Below are 14,317 nucleotides of genomic sequence, written 5' to 3'. Positions count from 1 at the left end.
ACACCACTTGAACACAGACCCTTTCCAAGGTGTTGGCTACAGAGGCAAGCTTAACCCCAGTGATATTAATATGTGCGTGTGTGTGCGTGTGCACCTGGAAGTCAGGGCAATCTCTGGTGACTGACCCCCACTGGGGGCCTGGAAGATATTCAGAGACATGGCTGAATAAAGCCTGCCCCCGCCTCCCAGCTCCGGCTTTACAAGGAGGTCTCCCATCCAACGACTTGCCAAAGTCAACCCTGCTTAGCTTCCAAGATCTGACCAGATTGGGCTTGCCTGGGCTATCTGGGTCAGGGCAGCCTCAGTGATCATTGATTGTTTTGCCATATGTGAGATTTCAGTGACCTGCACAGCATCTAGGCACTGCATTGTGTCTGTGCAAAAATATACAAAATAAGCCCATGCAGGAGCATTCCATTTTACATTCAAATCAGAAAAAATAGCAACCAGGCACACATGAGATACTCTTTAATTTGCAACCAATTAATACCACACTGCTACAGCATCTTAGCTGTATCTGAGCTCATCTCCAAGTATGGCTGAAGGCAACACTAGCCTTCAACTTCTCAAATCAGCAATATGTTTGGATACATCAACACCGTTTACTGACAACGGGCCACATTTTGCTTATCTCAACCAGTCACCAAAACTGATCTGTCTGAACACATGGTTCCTTGACAAAGGCCCACAGCATTGCAACGGCTAAGCTACCAATACTGAGAAATAAATCTATAAGACCATCTTGGCCATCCTTACGCAAATCAAAGAGACTGACTAGTGCAAGGTGGAACTATGCAGGTACCTCGTGGTTAAGAATTGCCCTGGTAATTACCCTACTCACATTTTGATGATGGTAACAGAAGTTTGAATGAAGGGGTTCTTCCATATACACACATGGTAAAAAAAAAAAAAAAATCTGACTAACTGTGGTGCCCAATTGCTCTCAAATACCTCATTAATTTAAAAAGTAACTTTTAAGGTTATGTATGCTAATAATTACCCCCAGAGAGACTGATGGAAGAAAGAACATTATGCAGGTTTTCATAAAGGTTGTATGCTCTTCCCCTCCCCCCCAGTCCATGTCACTCTGAAGCCAAGCAGGCTGCACAGATATACCAGGAATTTCTCTCGACAAAGATAAGGTTTTTCCTAAGTTCCATTCACTATTGCGACACGGTAGAATTTATTTGTAGACAATGCGATCCACACCATTCACTCTGCTTTGATAGTAGTATTAGTTTGCTAGTCATGTAATCACATTTAGCAATTATCCCTTCTTGTTTTAAGTAATACCACTCCTCCTGCATTGTCTAAGTAATTCACAGACAGAACAGAGATTTCAGCCTCAAATGAGTTGAACGGCCATCAGCCAGCAGATACCCAGGGCCTGGCCCCATAATTCCACACAACGTCACTGGTTTTGATAGGTGAAGCTGGCCAGTTCTAGACACAGGACTTGTGGTTGGTGTTTACAAACACTTCTCACCTATGCCAATATATGTCATCCTTCCTTATGTCACCTACCCTCATCATGCACTGGGCAGCATCACCAACTTCAGTCACCAGCTCTCTACCATTTCAGCTACCTTCTGATCTGCTACTGCTTGTCCTCAAATACCTTTCCTCATTGCCAAAGCTGCTGCCTAAATATCCCTGTGATCAGAGTCATCATCTTCTACTGGCCAAAGGCCACTGCCACTTATTCCACACCCTTTCTCCATAGCTGCTAGGGGACACAAACCACAAATTCAACACCCTCCACGGCAGTTGTGCTGCAAGTTTAAATAGAATGGATGAAAAGGTTAACAGCTGGTACTGCTTTCCTGAACCCAGACTAAGGACACTGGGTTCCTAGCCCTAAAGATGGTTCGTTAATAGAAGAGGTGTGGTAGGGGTATCATGGAACTCCCAGGGCATAAAATGACCCAATTTGACCCTCGGGTTTTATGCCTGACAGCCCTGCTTTACGCCAGCTACCAGGAAGGCCAATATTATTATTTTCATATCACAGGTAGCTATGGGGCCGGAGACTTATTAACTTGCCACCTTGTGACCCTAATTACTTTTGCTTTCTCCTTTCCTTTCTCGCCCCTCTGAAAACATCTCTTTCAATAGCTCTGATGTCACCATTGACATATCTTGGCAAGCCGGCCAGTGTAATATGTAAGCAACTGAATGAAAGGGCTTTGCCGGCCTTGAGCCACCTCTGACATTTTACAGGCTGTGAGTCTCCGACTCCCAAGCTGCAAAGACTATGTAGAATAAAACCGTAAAAACCATTCCTTTCAGGGGCTTGTGCCTTCATGGGTTCTGCTATACAGCCATCGCTACAAGCGGGTGCTGCTGTTGCACATCTGAGTCTCTGCTTTGGTTCTGTATTGTTTCTAGTCGTTCTGTATTCTGGAGGTGCTGGAGACCTTGTGGAAACCTTTTATTGATGTTGGTTTCTTAAACAAGTGTGTGACGGTTCCTCTTTCAGACCTTAAGATGAATGAGAGAGGACAAGAGGAAGAGGATCGTGTCTCCAACCAGTGATTTTACCTGGAATTAAAAGGCCAGCCCCACCACCTGCGTATCTGAGAATGACTCTCGGTTCATTAAAAATGACACCTCTTTTCTAAGGATTACTTGGAGAGTGCAGGTGAAGCAGCATTGTTGTTGTTCAGTCACACAGTCGAGTCCGACTCTTCATGACCCCATGGACCACATCACGCCAGACCTTCCTGTCTTCCATCTGCTCCGGAGTTTGCTTAATTTCATGTTTGTTGCCTTGATAACACTGTCTAACCATCTCATCCTTTGCCGTCCCCTTCTTCTTTGACCTTCAATCTTTCCCAGCATCAGGGTCTTCTCCAGTGAGTGCTCCCTTCTCATTTGGTGGCCAAAGTATTTGAGCTTTAACTTCAGTATCTGGCCTTCCAGGGAATAGTCAGGGTTCATTTCTTTTAGGATTGACCAATTTGATCTTCTTGCATTCCAGAGGACTCTCAAGAGTCTTCTCCAGCACCATAATTCAAAAGAATCTATTCTTCGGGCGCTCAGCCTTCCTTATAGTCCAACTCCCGCAGCCATACAGTAGTACTGGGAATACCATTGCTTTGACCATACGGACTTTTGTTGGCAGGGTGATGTCTCTACTTTTTATTATGCTGTCAAGGTTTGCCATCGCTTTCCTCCCAAGGAGCAGACGTCTTTTAGTTTCGTGGCTGCAGTCACCACCTGCAGTGATCTTGAATCCCAGGAACGGCTTTGAAACGGAGATGAGCACCGCAACCCTAGAGTCAGACTCGACTTTACCTTTACCTCCTGACCTACACACATTGCCTTTAGAAAACTGCATAAAATAGAGCAGTCAAGGCTCCCACTATAGCAGGAAACCTCCTGCTGGCAGTTCCCAAACCCCACTACCACTACCACCACCAGTAGGTAGGGCAGCAGGGGGGGGAACAAAACAAAAGGAAAACAAAGGGGGAAAAATCACCATGGTGCCAATACCCTTATGGCACTCGAAGTGAATGTGACCGTGTTAGGGCAACTGCTCTAGGATTCCAGTGAAACTAAGGCAATCCACACTGAGCCCTTGGATATATTTCCCCTGCCCCCAGACTCCCCTGCCAGTTGTCAGTGCTCAGCTGGCAACCGTAGCATAGAACCATCACTTGCAGAACCACACATATGTATGAGTCCATACACTCAGGAACCAGAGTATGTGAAAGCAGAGAGCACTCTGCGTGGACTTACAAAAGCAAGCATGGTGTTCACAAAGAATATTCAGACAAACAGGACGCAGCAAAACAGTAGCATGTCCAAGGCCAACCAAGTGAGCTAGTGGCAAAGCTGAAACTCGAATCGAGAAGAAATCTTTAAACCAATCCCTTCCAACTCAAAGTTTTGAACGACCTCATCAGTTAGAGGAGAACCATATAGAATAGTAGCACTACAGCTGAATCCACCACGAGCCCTTGGAAACAAATACAACACAACCCTTTATTCGCAGATGAGTCCTAGATAAACAAGTCAGTCCATAAGCCTACTCTGATCGTTACAACAATTATTATAGCTAATCATAGGGTCCAATCAGTGTCTTATCTGGGCAGGAGAAAAATGAAACCACTTCATGGAAGTTATCTTTTAAGGAGACATCACCACTTTAAAAGCTTTTTTGAGATAAGTAATTTGAGATTGTCTGACTGAACGTCCGCCGTGTTCAGGATGGACTGTTATCTTCCCTGCAGCATAAATAGGAAATACCTAGGGCATACAATTTCCTGATGCTATAGAATGTTTCCTTTCGAAGTTTGCTGATGATATTGTTTAAGGAACTGAGAATGCCACAGTTCTTACTCTTGCCTTTATTCAGGGCTCTTTTTGTAGAAAAAGCCCAGCAGGAACTCATTAGCATAATAGGCCACACCCAACATGAGAAACTCCTTAGCATATTAGGCCACACCCCTGCCAGCACAGCTCATTAGCACATTTGGACGCACCCCCATGTTACCAGAAGTGTGGTCATCCAGCCACACCCACCTTTTGCTTCTTATTCTGTTTACCTTGTTTGTTGTCAAAACCCAGGGCTTTTTTTGTAGCAGGAACTCCTTTGCATGTTAGGCCACACACCCCTAATGAAGCCAATCCTAATGGATTTCTGCTGTTGGGTGTGGCCTATTATGCTAATGAGTTCCTGCTGGGCGTGGCCAACTTGGGAGCCAGCCGGAACTCCGTTCCTGTGCGTTCCTGCCCAAAAATAGCCCTGCCTTTATTAAGCCAAGAGCACTGTAGGGGACAGACCTCACCCTGCTTAACATACGACAGTGTGAAGAGAGTGACAACACTGGGGTGTGCATTAGTTTCTAAATGAATTTAACTTGTTTGGAACTAGTAACAAATGGGAAACAGTGTTCCCTCTAAGCTGAGTTTGTGTGAGCTAGCTCACAGTTTTTTAGCCTCCAGCTCACACAATCTTGTCTTAGCTCAGGAAGGATGGCTCCAGAGAAAACTAATTGATGCAGCAGCCAAATCGCTCGCTCACAACTTTAATGCCAGTAGCTCACAAAGTAGAATTTTTGCTCACAAGACTCCACAGCTTAGAGGGAGCATTGATGGGAACCCAAGTGAATGAACGAATCTCATTTGTTTCAACAGGGAACACATTCCAAGGAACTTCTATATACCATTTGAATTCTGAGCATTAATCAATAAGAGCAACGACAGCACAAAAATCTACAAATAAAGGACAGGCGAGGGGTCTAAAATACCAAAAGCCATTTTTACAAAATAGCTTAAAGCCTGGATTAAGAGACATTTAGAAAATCTGTAGGCTGCCTCTCCAGAACCTACTCAAAGCAGCTCATGTTTTTCACTTGGCATTTACAAGCCAATAAGGACTAAAAAGGAGCTGTGGTGGCTCAAGTGGTTAAGATGCTGAACTGCAGGCTGTGGAAGGTCGGTAGTTCAGCAGTTCGAGACCAGAGTGTGCCGCATAACGGAGTGAGCTCCTGTCTCTGACCCCAGCTCCTGCCAACCTAGCAGTTCGAAAGCAAGAAATTGCAAGTTGATAAATAGGTACCACTACAGTGGGAAGGTAACAGCGTTTCGTGCGCCTTGGTGTTTAGTCATGCCGGCCACATGACCACGGAAATGTCTGGCTCTTCGGCTTTGGAACAGAGATGAGCACCACAACCCTAGAGTCGGATTCGACTGGCTTTCGAGCAAGGGAACCTTTACCGCTACCTTTTTAAAGACTAAAAGGGGGAGGGGCATTCCACAACCAAGGAGCCATCACTGAGAATTTCCCACTTCCCTCTCTATTGCAGTCCACTGACACACACACACACACGCAAATGTTGTTTCTTAGAGTCAGTTTACACAGGGAGCAAAGTGGAGGGGTTGCAGTGGGAGGAAGAAGGAAATCACCACCCCTTCCTCTGCAAACAGAGGGAATGCATGGCTGGATACAGCTCACATGTTTTACTGGGAAACACACTGAACATGATTCAGCTACGTGATACTTTGGCACAAAATGGTCAACGCCATTTTAAAAGTGCTGAAACAGCAACATTGCTCAAACAACTTGGGAGCCAGTATCATTTCATTCATATTTTCAGATAAGGCTTTTAGACTTTCTCCCACCCAGTGACCTGTACTATTGTTTACCCTTTCTCCCCAAAACTCCAAATATGACCCAAAACTGCTTTACTGAAGAATTCACAATACATGGAAAGACCACCGGCAACAGCCCATCAGAGGTGATGCCTTTAGAATGAGGAAAGTCTCTCGCAGCTCTAGCAGACACATCACTGGAAAGCCTCCAAATCCCGCATTCAGGAAAGCTATAAATGCTCAAGGGCACTGGGAACTGAAGCCATTACAGCCAGTTTCTTTCACTCAACTCCCTCCTTCCTTCTAAAGCCAGCATGAATAGTGGCTCTCAAGGCTCATCTTCTAGCCCTGCGAACAGATGATGCTCTTGGCTAGTGAAATTGCCTTGTGGGATTTCCCCCCCCACAGAAGATATATCACCATTGCTTGCACCCTTTGTTATGTCAAAGGAGTCACCCAATGTAGTAAAATCCAAGCTCAGAAACTCCCCCGAGTACATCTATGGTACAAAAATGTGACACAGAAGACTCATTAAACCACACAGTAAGCCGCTTTGTATAGCCAACACCATCTGCTAGTGGGTTATTTGTAGAGAGCCAAGAAAATCCTGAGATTACAGCCGGCAGTAAATTGACAAGAACCGGCTCTCCCAACAAGCAGTCGCACAGAAGATATATGAGGATTAAATGTCATAACAGCAATCAAAATTAAGTCCTGAAAATAAAGCTACCGCATTTCACAAAGCAAGTGTAATTTTTTTATTTTGCAGTCAGCAAGGCAGTCCCATTTAACATCACCCTCTCCAGTGGAAGTCAAAAGCCTATCAGCACAGAGATGTTACAGACTGCTAAGTTTATATCCCCTCTGTCTGCGCTCAAAGAATCAAGATCCGATTCTCACGTTCAAAGCACCTGAAAGCAGGCTTCCAGGATCTCAGAGCCACTTCACATATAAGAACATCAAACCCCCCCACACACACTCATGCTTTTTCTCTCCTAGAGCTCTGAAGGAAAAACAAACCCATTTGGGGTTTGACAAAACCTTCCGCAACACAAAACACTAACAAAGGAAATACGTACACATTCGGGGAAACGAACAACATCCAGTTGAAATGGAATCCCAATTACCTACCAGTGCATCAGTGCTCATCCTTGGAGAGACCATCAGTGAAACTATGAATACTTGGGTCTTTGAAAGAAGGGACATCAATCAGGTACCCAAAATTATAGAACAAGTGACAACACAAAGCAGTTGAAAGAAACGTGTTTTACACATTTGAGCCTACCGAAAGCCAGCAGGTTCAAATGCTATTATGAATGGCATAAGTCTTGCCCAAACCACATGCTAGAATAAGGACACTCTCCAAAACGTACCATGAATCTTGTCAGCACAGGAAACTCCCACAGCCAGGTTTGCAGGATTTCAGTAATCACAGTGCAAGGCAATGGGCAAGAGACTGATTTCTCTTTCTCAGGGGGAGTAAGAAGGCGCACACTGCATTTATTAACCCTAGGACTCAATGCCAAGCTCTGTTTTCACTGTTTTTGGCTTTTGCCAAAAATGATGTGTATTCAGATACTACCAAATAACAAAATGAAAAAGGGCATTTTCATTAAAGTTGTTGTACAGATTCCAAACAAGGACATAATGATATTCAGCAATACTCTGAAACATTCTTGGCACCACATGCCCACCAATGCCTGCCTCCCTCCCTATGGCAGCTCTCTTGCTTGCTAAACACAAGTCTCTGTGCCTGCTCTGCCATACACTCTACCCACCTCTGGCCACTCAACCTTTGGGGGATGCCAAACACCTCCTTACGACTGTTCTGCACACAACAATTTTACTTGCCTGGAAAAATGAGAACCCTTTCCCTTGCCCGTCAGAAATTGAGGTGGGGGGGGGGAGAGAAGAGGATTTCTTTGTTGTAGGGTAGAGTCTTTGGGAAATCCATCCCAACTGGATGGAGGTGAATGGGTTACAACCAAAAATGTGTTTTCTGTTGAAATGAACAACGAACCGATTAACAAAACTCAACCATTTTCATACAGAAACTAGATATTGCTTTAAAAAAACAAGACTAAAGGTATGAACAGATCCCTTCTGCTCACGTAATAGTATAATTTTCAGCAGCTAAGACCACTGAGAGCAGGGCTCGGAAAGGCCTCTGCCCAACATCCTGCCAAGCGGGATTCTACTCTCCACTCCTGTTGCCATGAGTGGCAACAGAAAGATCGTGGGTCTGGATGAATATAAAGGTCATGAGATACCCTCAGCAAAACTAAAGGATATTTAATTCAGAATCCTAGCTGAACATTATACATGAAAATATCTTTTTTTTCCTCCCCAAAGGTGAGCATTTTATGATAGGTCATGAGATACCCTCAGCAGAACTAAAGGATATTTAATTCAGAATGCTAGCTGAACATTTTTCCTCCCCAAAGGTGAGCATTTTATTGAATAACCACAATACTTCAGAGCATGCACAGCCGCTTTACAGCTGGCCAGTAAACAAGTCAGTTCTTGGAAGCAGTTAGCCTTGCAGGGCTCTTGCTCTGTGAATTGAGCTTTATCATCCACTTCAAGGTCCTATTCATCAGGTGGCAAGAGCTTTCATGCTTTTTCACAGACTCTGGTGGAGACGACATTGTTCATCGCGCACTCCACAATCAGCTTTCCATCAGCTATCTCTCTCTTTAACTGTGGTCTGTTTCCCATCCCATTTCTGCACCTGATTGAGAGATCCATTGTCTAGCGTCACAAGACTCCTTACTTTCCTATCATCTGCTGTCATCTCGTCGAACTCTTCTCCCCGTTTTAAGCTAATCCCCGTGTTCTTGAAAGTGCTCTCCGTTCTGATGGTCACAATATCCCCGTTGCAACTGATGAGGCCACTGGGCTTGGCAGCACCGGCCATCTTCCTAGTAGCAAAGCCCACTCCAGGTTCTTTCATCTAACCATCAGAGTTCTCACTAGAAACCAGCTTCCATGTTCCCAAAAACTGCTCACACATTGTGGCTGATTAACTAAGCACCTTTTCTGAACACTCCAGAGCAACACCACCACTCATATATGAAAATATCTTGGGGATGCCCCTGGAGCAACTGCTTTCCTAAGACGACCTTTCCCACAAGTGAAGAATGACAGAGTTCATAGGTTACTTACACAAACCTTATCGCAACCAACAGCAGGCAGAGGCTATCCATTTTAGGCTAGGAGGCAACAGTGAAGTGTCACCTATCCATAAAATACACATTTGTCACTTCCGCGGTAAACACTATTTCTCAACATGACTGCATCAGCAATAATAGGCTTTTGGTCTCTTCCCACACACACCAACGAACATTCGTTCATAATAGCAATCTTTATACATGCAAAACAAAGAGGGACTACAGTATGTGCTTGTTAGTACTGGCGGCTATATTCCCACTGAGAATGTCAAACTTTTTAAAAAAAAAATACCCAAGGCATCCTATCTCAAAGCTCATTCATATCCACAGACGTCCAACTGAGGACAAAGGAAAAGAAATTGTTCTCTGGCTTGACCATCTCGTTGAGGAATAATATCAAGAATTTGGGGAAAGGAAGCTGACGACAGACATGGAAAACAGGGCTCACAGCTCCATGAACCACAACGTCATATTGTAGAACAAAGTAGGAGTCCAGTGGTACCTTTAAGACCAACAAAGTTTTATTCACTGTATGAGCTTTCGTGTGCATTCACACTTCCTCAGATACAAGTGTGCATGCACACGAAAGCTCATACAGTGAATAAAACTTCGTTGCTCTTAAAGGTACCAATGGACTCCTACTTTGTTCTACTTCTTCAGACGAACACGGCTACCCACCTGGACATTATGTTGTGCTAGTCTCAAATGCAACAGGGAGACTGTCCAGTAGTCAGGATTTTCTATAGGCCAGGGGCACTCCGGTTCAAATTCCAGCTTGCCACTGAATTTACCAAGTGACCTTCATGGGTGTCTGAGCGAGTAACGGTGCAAAGGGGTGCTACCCCCACCCCAAGACCTAAATTTACTGAGAGGTGTATGTACCCTGACACATACACACTTCCAGCTAGGCTTCAGGCTCAGGCTCTGCTTCTGACCTGAAGCACTGGGGTGGGGGTGGGGGGCTGCTGTTTTTCCTGAATAAATTTTTAGTAAACATTTGAATGACAGGCTGTCACTCGAGGAGCTGAGCTCTGATGGCTGTCCTAGACAGATCTATTTAGATCATACAAAAATGTGCATTTATGCAGGGGTCATTTCGTAGAAAAAGAGGTGCAGGGGCTCATTAGCATAACTTATTAGCATAACTTATTTGCATACGCCACACACCCCTGACATCACTGGAAGTGTGTCAGAAGGCAACGCCCACCACTCAGGCTGCACTGGACTGTTTTGGATTGCTAGCTATTGGGGGGGGGGAACGTGCAGATCTGTCCTCGCAGAGGAGGGAGAGCTTGTACCTGAATAAAACTTGGTCTTAAAGGTGCCACTGGACTGTTTTGGATTGCTAGCTATGGGGGGGGGGGTGGCCACGGGGGGGGGATGCGCAGATCTGCCCTCACAGAGCTTGTACCTCAAGGCAGGCCAGGGGGGGACTCTGCAACTTACCTGGCTGCTTCTTGCTCCTTGTGGCCCAACTGAGGGCTGCTGGGAGTAGGGGGCAGGGCTTGTTGCATTTGCCTGCCCCCCCTGGGCTCCTTACTGCCGGAGCTCCGCTCCTGTGCACTCCCGCAGGAAATGACCCCTGCATTTATTCATGTAAATTAGCATGTCCATGTTTCATCCTTGGGGGGGGGGGTATTTTGGTTCAGCCACCCAAGATGCCACAAGGATTACTGCTCTTCAAACACTGAACTTTTTTTTGCAAACCTTGCCAGTGAGACAAGAACTCCTGAGTAAGCCTGTTTAGCACTGGAAGAATCCCCAGGTACTACTGGGCAAATGTAAAGGCTTGGATATGCCTGAAGGAGCCCTGTGGATTTAGCCAACTGGAATTAGAACATTTGAAAACACAGCCAGAGAGCAAAGGCACAATTATTTTGACTAACAGCCAAAGCTCAAAGCCTATGAAATCCAACCTGTAGGAGTTGAAACAGTATGGGAAATACGGCACAGATTTCAGAGCGAAAGGCAGGGAGTACAGTCATCCAGAGACCACTCTCCAAACAAGTGGCATGAAAGATTTCCTTTCCCAAACCAGGCAAACATCCTGCCTTAGAAAAATAACCCCACATCTCCAGTTACTAGATTCCAGAGTTCAGGAGCAGGAAGCAATTTCACTCCCTTCAGCATTTTCTGGTCAGGTCATGTTCCCACTCACTAAAATGCAATGCTGCACCCAAGATGAATTTATTCTCGGTCACCCAGAGAGGCTACCCAAGCACATGCAGTGCAAGCCAATGAAAGAGACCTGGTTTGACTAGGCCTTTTGTGTTTGACGTCATATGACCACAATTTACCCAAGGAAGAAGGGATTTAATGATGTTTCATAACAAAAATGAAGTAACCTCTGAAGAGAAAGGTTGCTACAAAGAGCAAGCCCACAGGCCACAGTAAATCATGAAGGAACACAGGAGCAAAGGGGCTGAGAAAGTCAAAGCTTATAGCATACATTATACCATCAACCAATGCCCAACCTTGTCAGAGCCAAGAAACAAAACACTTTTCTCACACACTGGCAAAAGCGGTGGCAGCACACCCTAAGCGACACATCGTCATGCGGTATGATTGTAGAAAGGACGTCTTTGTCTGTGACCGACTGAACCAGAAGAAATACAACACTACTACACACCACTAAAATGGGGGGGCTCTACTGTAGTATCATTGGAAACTACAGGTTGTGAGAATTTTTTTCATCGCTCAGACCCGATTTAATTTATTATGCCTATATCCCTTGCTTCAGATATCACTGTCAATTGGCTGCTACTAGGAATAAGGAATTCTTGACTAGCGTTTCTAGAACACTCACTCTCCGTTTCAAAAGCATTTCACTCTTTCCAAATGGAATTTTTTTTCATAGGAGTAGTTTATTTTGTCAAAGATCCTCCAGATTCCCAGTTTTTCCACTGGAATTTATTGGGGGGGGGAGGCTGCTGGAAAAACAAAACTACCCCCTTTTTTCTTGTCCCCCCCCCCAGCCTTGATATCTTTAGATGTCCCTAGATGCTTATGAGTAGACAGGCAGAGGGAGGAGGTGGGGGGGCAGCAAGGGGACTTCTGAATATGGTTCTACAAAGGGTCACCTTCTTCCTTCCGATCCTATGCTGCCAAACAGAGGATCTGAAGGTTTTTTTCTCCTCATACAGAAACATACATGTCTTTTCTGTACCATCACATTTCTTCTAAGTTTTTTGTTTGTTTGTGGGGAGAACTCCAGTAGGTAGGCTCCCTGGGGGTCCAACAGTTAAACATGCACCGCTACAGCTAGGAGAGGTCAGCCAGTCATTCTCTTGAAACAAGGCCAGCTGCTCTGTTCCTCCATCAGCCTAGTGGCAGACTGCCAAATAGGAATAGGGCTCCAATTCCCTTATTATTGACAAGCAACTTTTGTTTCTCAGATGCATCTTTCAGCCAAGTTCCTGCCAAAAAATATTTTGCAAGACAGCACAAATCTGTTAAAACTCAGATTATCACAAATTCAACAAAAGGATGTTTAAAGGAATTGGAAGGTTGCCTGATTTCTCAGTGGGATCAAATTAACCACTGGGATGGTTTTTAAAATGTGGATTTTTTTTTCTTACAGAGATTTTAGACAGTTAAGAATAAGACAGTGAAAAAGTTTCAATGTTAGAAAACTTGTAAACCCACATTCAGCTCTTGATGCAACCAGCACAAAATGCGAAAAGCAAGAACATCGCTGTATTTAGCAAAGGAGTACAAAAGGAGCTGCGGTGGCTCAAGTGGTTAAGACGCTGAACTGCAGGCTGTGGAAGGTCAGTAGTTCAGCAGTTCGAGACCCGAGTGTGCCGCATGAGGGAGTGAGCTCCCTTCTCCAGTTCCAGCTCCTGCCAACCTAGCAGTTCGAAAGCAAGAAATTGCAAGTAGATAAATAGGTACCACTTCGGTGGGAAGGTAACAGCGTTCCGTGTGCCTTGGTGTTTAGTCATGCCGGCCACATGACCACGGAAACGTCTTCGGACAGCGCTGGCTCTTCGGCTTTGAAACGGAGATGAGCACCCCAACCCTGAACCTTTACCTTTACTTACAAAAGATGGACTGGGTAGTTCACAATGGAAAAGAATGGAACAGCACCTTACTTCTGCATAAGCCATGCTGGCTATTCTGAAGCATGCACAGCCAGCAGAAAAGGCTGCATGTGCCACCATAGCGAATAATTGACAGGACGTCTTTTGGTCGACAGTAAGTCAATGAGTCACTAGATGTTGATCTTTTGAAACTACAGCTACAAATGAGTGTTCAGAACAATCTATAAGCCAATAACAGAACTGCTTTGAGGGCTCACATTGTTTGTGCTATTAAGTCTTGTTAGCTCAGCTGAAGGTGCACATAAGAGTTGCCTCAAACAGTCACCCACCAGAAATCCAGCTCAGTGGGCCATCTGCACCACCACTGGGATGTTAAAAGCATGGGACAAAATGGCAGTAGCACAGAGGTTGAATGGTTACGGTCAACTGGATCATACGCCAACAGGGGCACATGAACACCGCCACCATCATTTTCTTTCTTTGCTGAAGAAAAAATTTGAAATACAAAGAGGTGTGGATTTTGAGCACCTCCATGAAATACAGAAGACCCAAATGACTCCAGTGTCCAAGGTCCAAGCATTTTCATATTTAGCAGCTTCATGCTTTTTCTATTTAGTAGGTTAGTTTCTTCATATCTTGGAGGCTGTGAAACTCAAACAACATTCTAAGACCTATAATTGGTTCTGTTCCAATGTCATTACAGCTGCTCAGGGCTTTTTTTGTAGAAAAAGCCCAGCAGGAACTAATTAGCATAACAGGCCACACCCAACAGCAGACACTTATTAGCATATTAGGCCACACCCAACAGCACAGGCTATTAGCATATTAGGCCACACCCCCATGTTACCAGAAGTGTGGTCATCCAGCCACACCCACCTTTTGCTTCTTATTCTGTTTACCTTGTTGTCAAAACCCAGAGCTTTTTTTGTAGCAGGAACTCCTTTGTATGTTAGGCCACACACCCCTAATGTAGCCAATTCTAATGAGTTTCTGCTGTTGGGTGTG

The 14,317-nt window shown here is 44.9% G+C and overlaps 1 protein-coding gene and 1 pseudogene across 2 annotated transcripts in view; both read right to left on the bottom strand.

Moving 5' to 3' along the window:
• SH3BP5 (SH3-domain binding protein 5 (BTK-associated)) overlaps positions 1–14,317 on the bottom strand; it is a 56,469-nt gene that overhangs the window by 19,135 nt on the left and 23,017 nt on the right. The gene's annotated exons all lie outside the window — the stretch shown is intronic.
• On the bottom strand, positions 8,713–9,112 carry LOC107110764 (annotated as a pseudogene).

This window comes from Gekko japonicus, unplaced genomic scaffold, assembly GCF_001447785.1.
Source record: "Gekko japonicus isolate JY-2015 unplaced genomic scaffold, Gekko_japonicus_V1.1 scaffold6, whole genome shotgun sequence".
NCBI classification, from domain to species: domain Eukaryota; kingdom Metazoa; phylum Chordata; class Lepidosauria; order Squamata; family Gekkonidae; genus Gekko; species Gekko japonicus.
The sequence above is the reverse complement of the archived record's forward strand: the minus strand, read 5'-3'. Positions and strand labels throughout refer to the sequence as shown.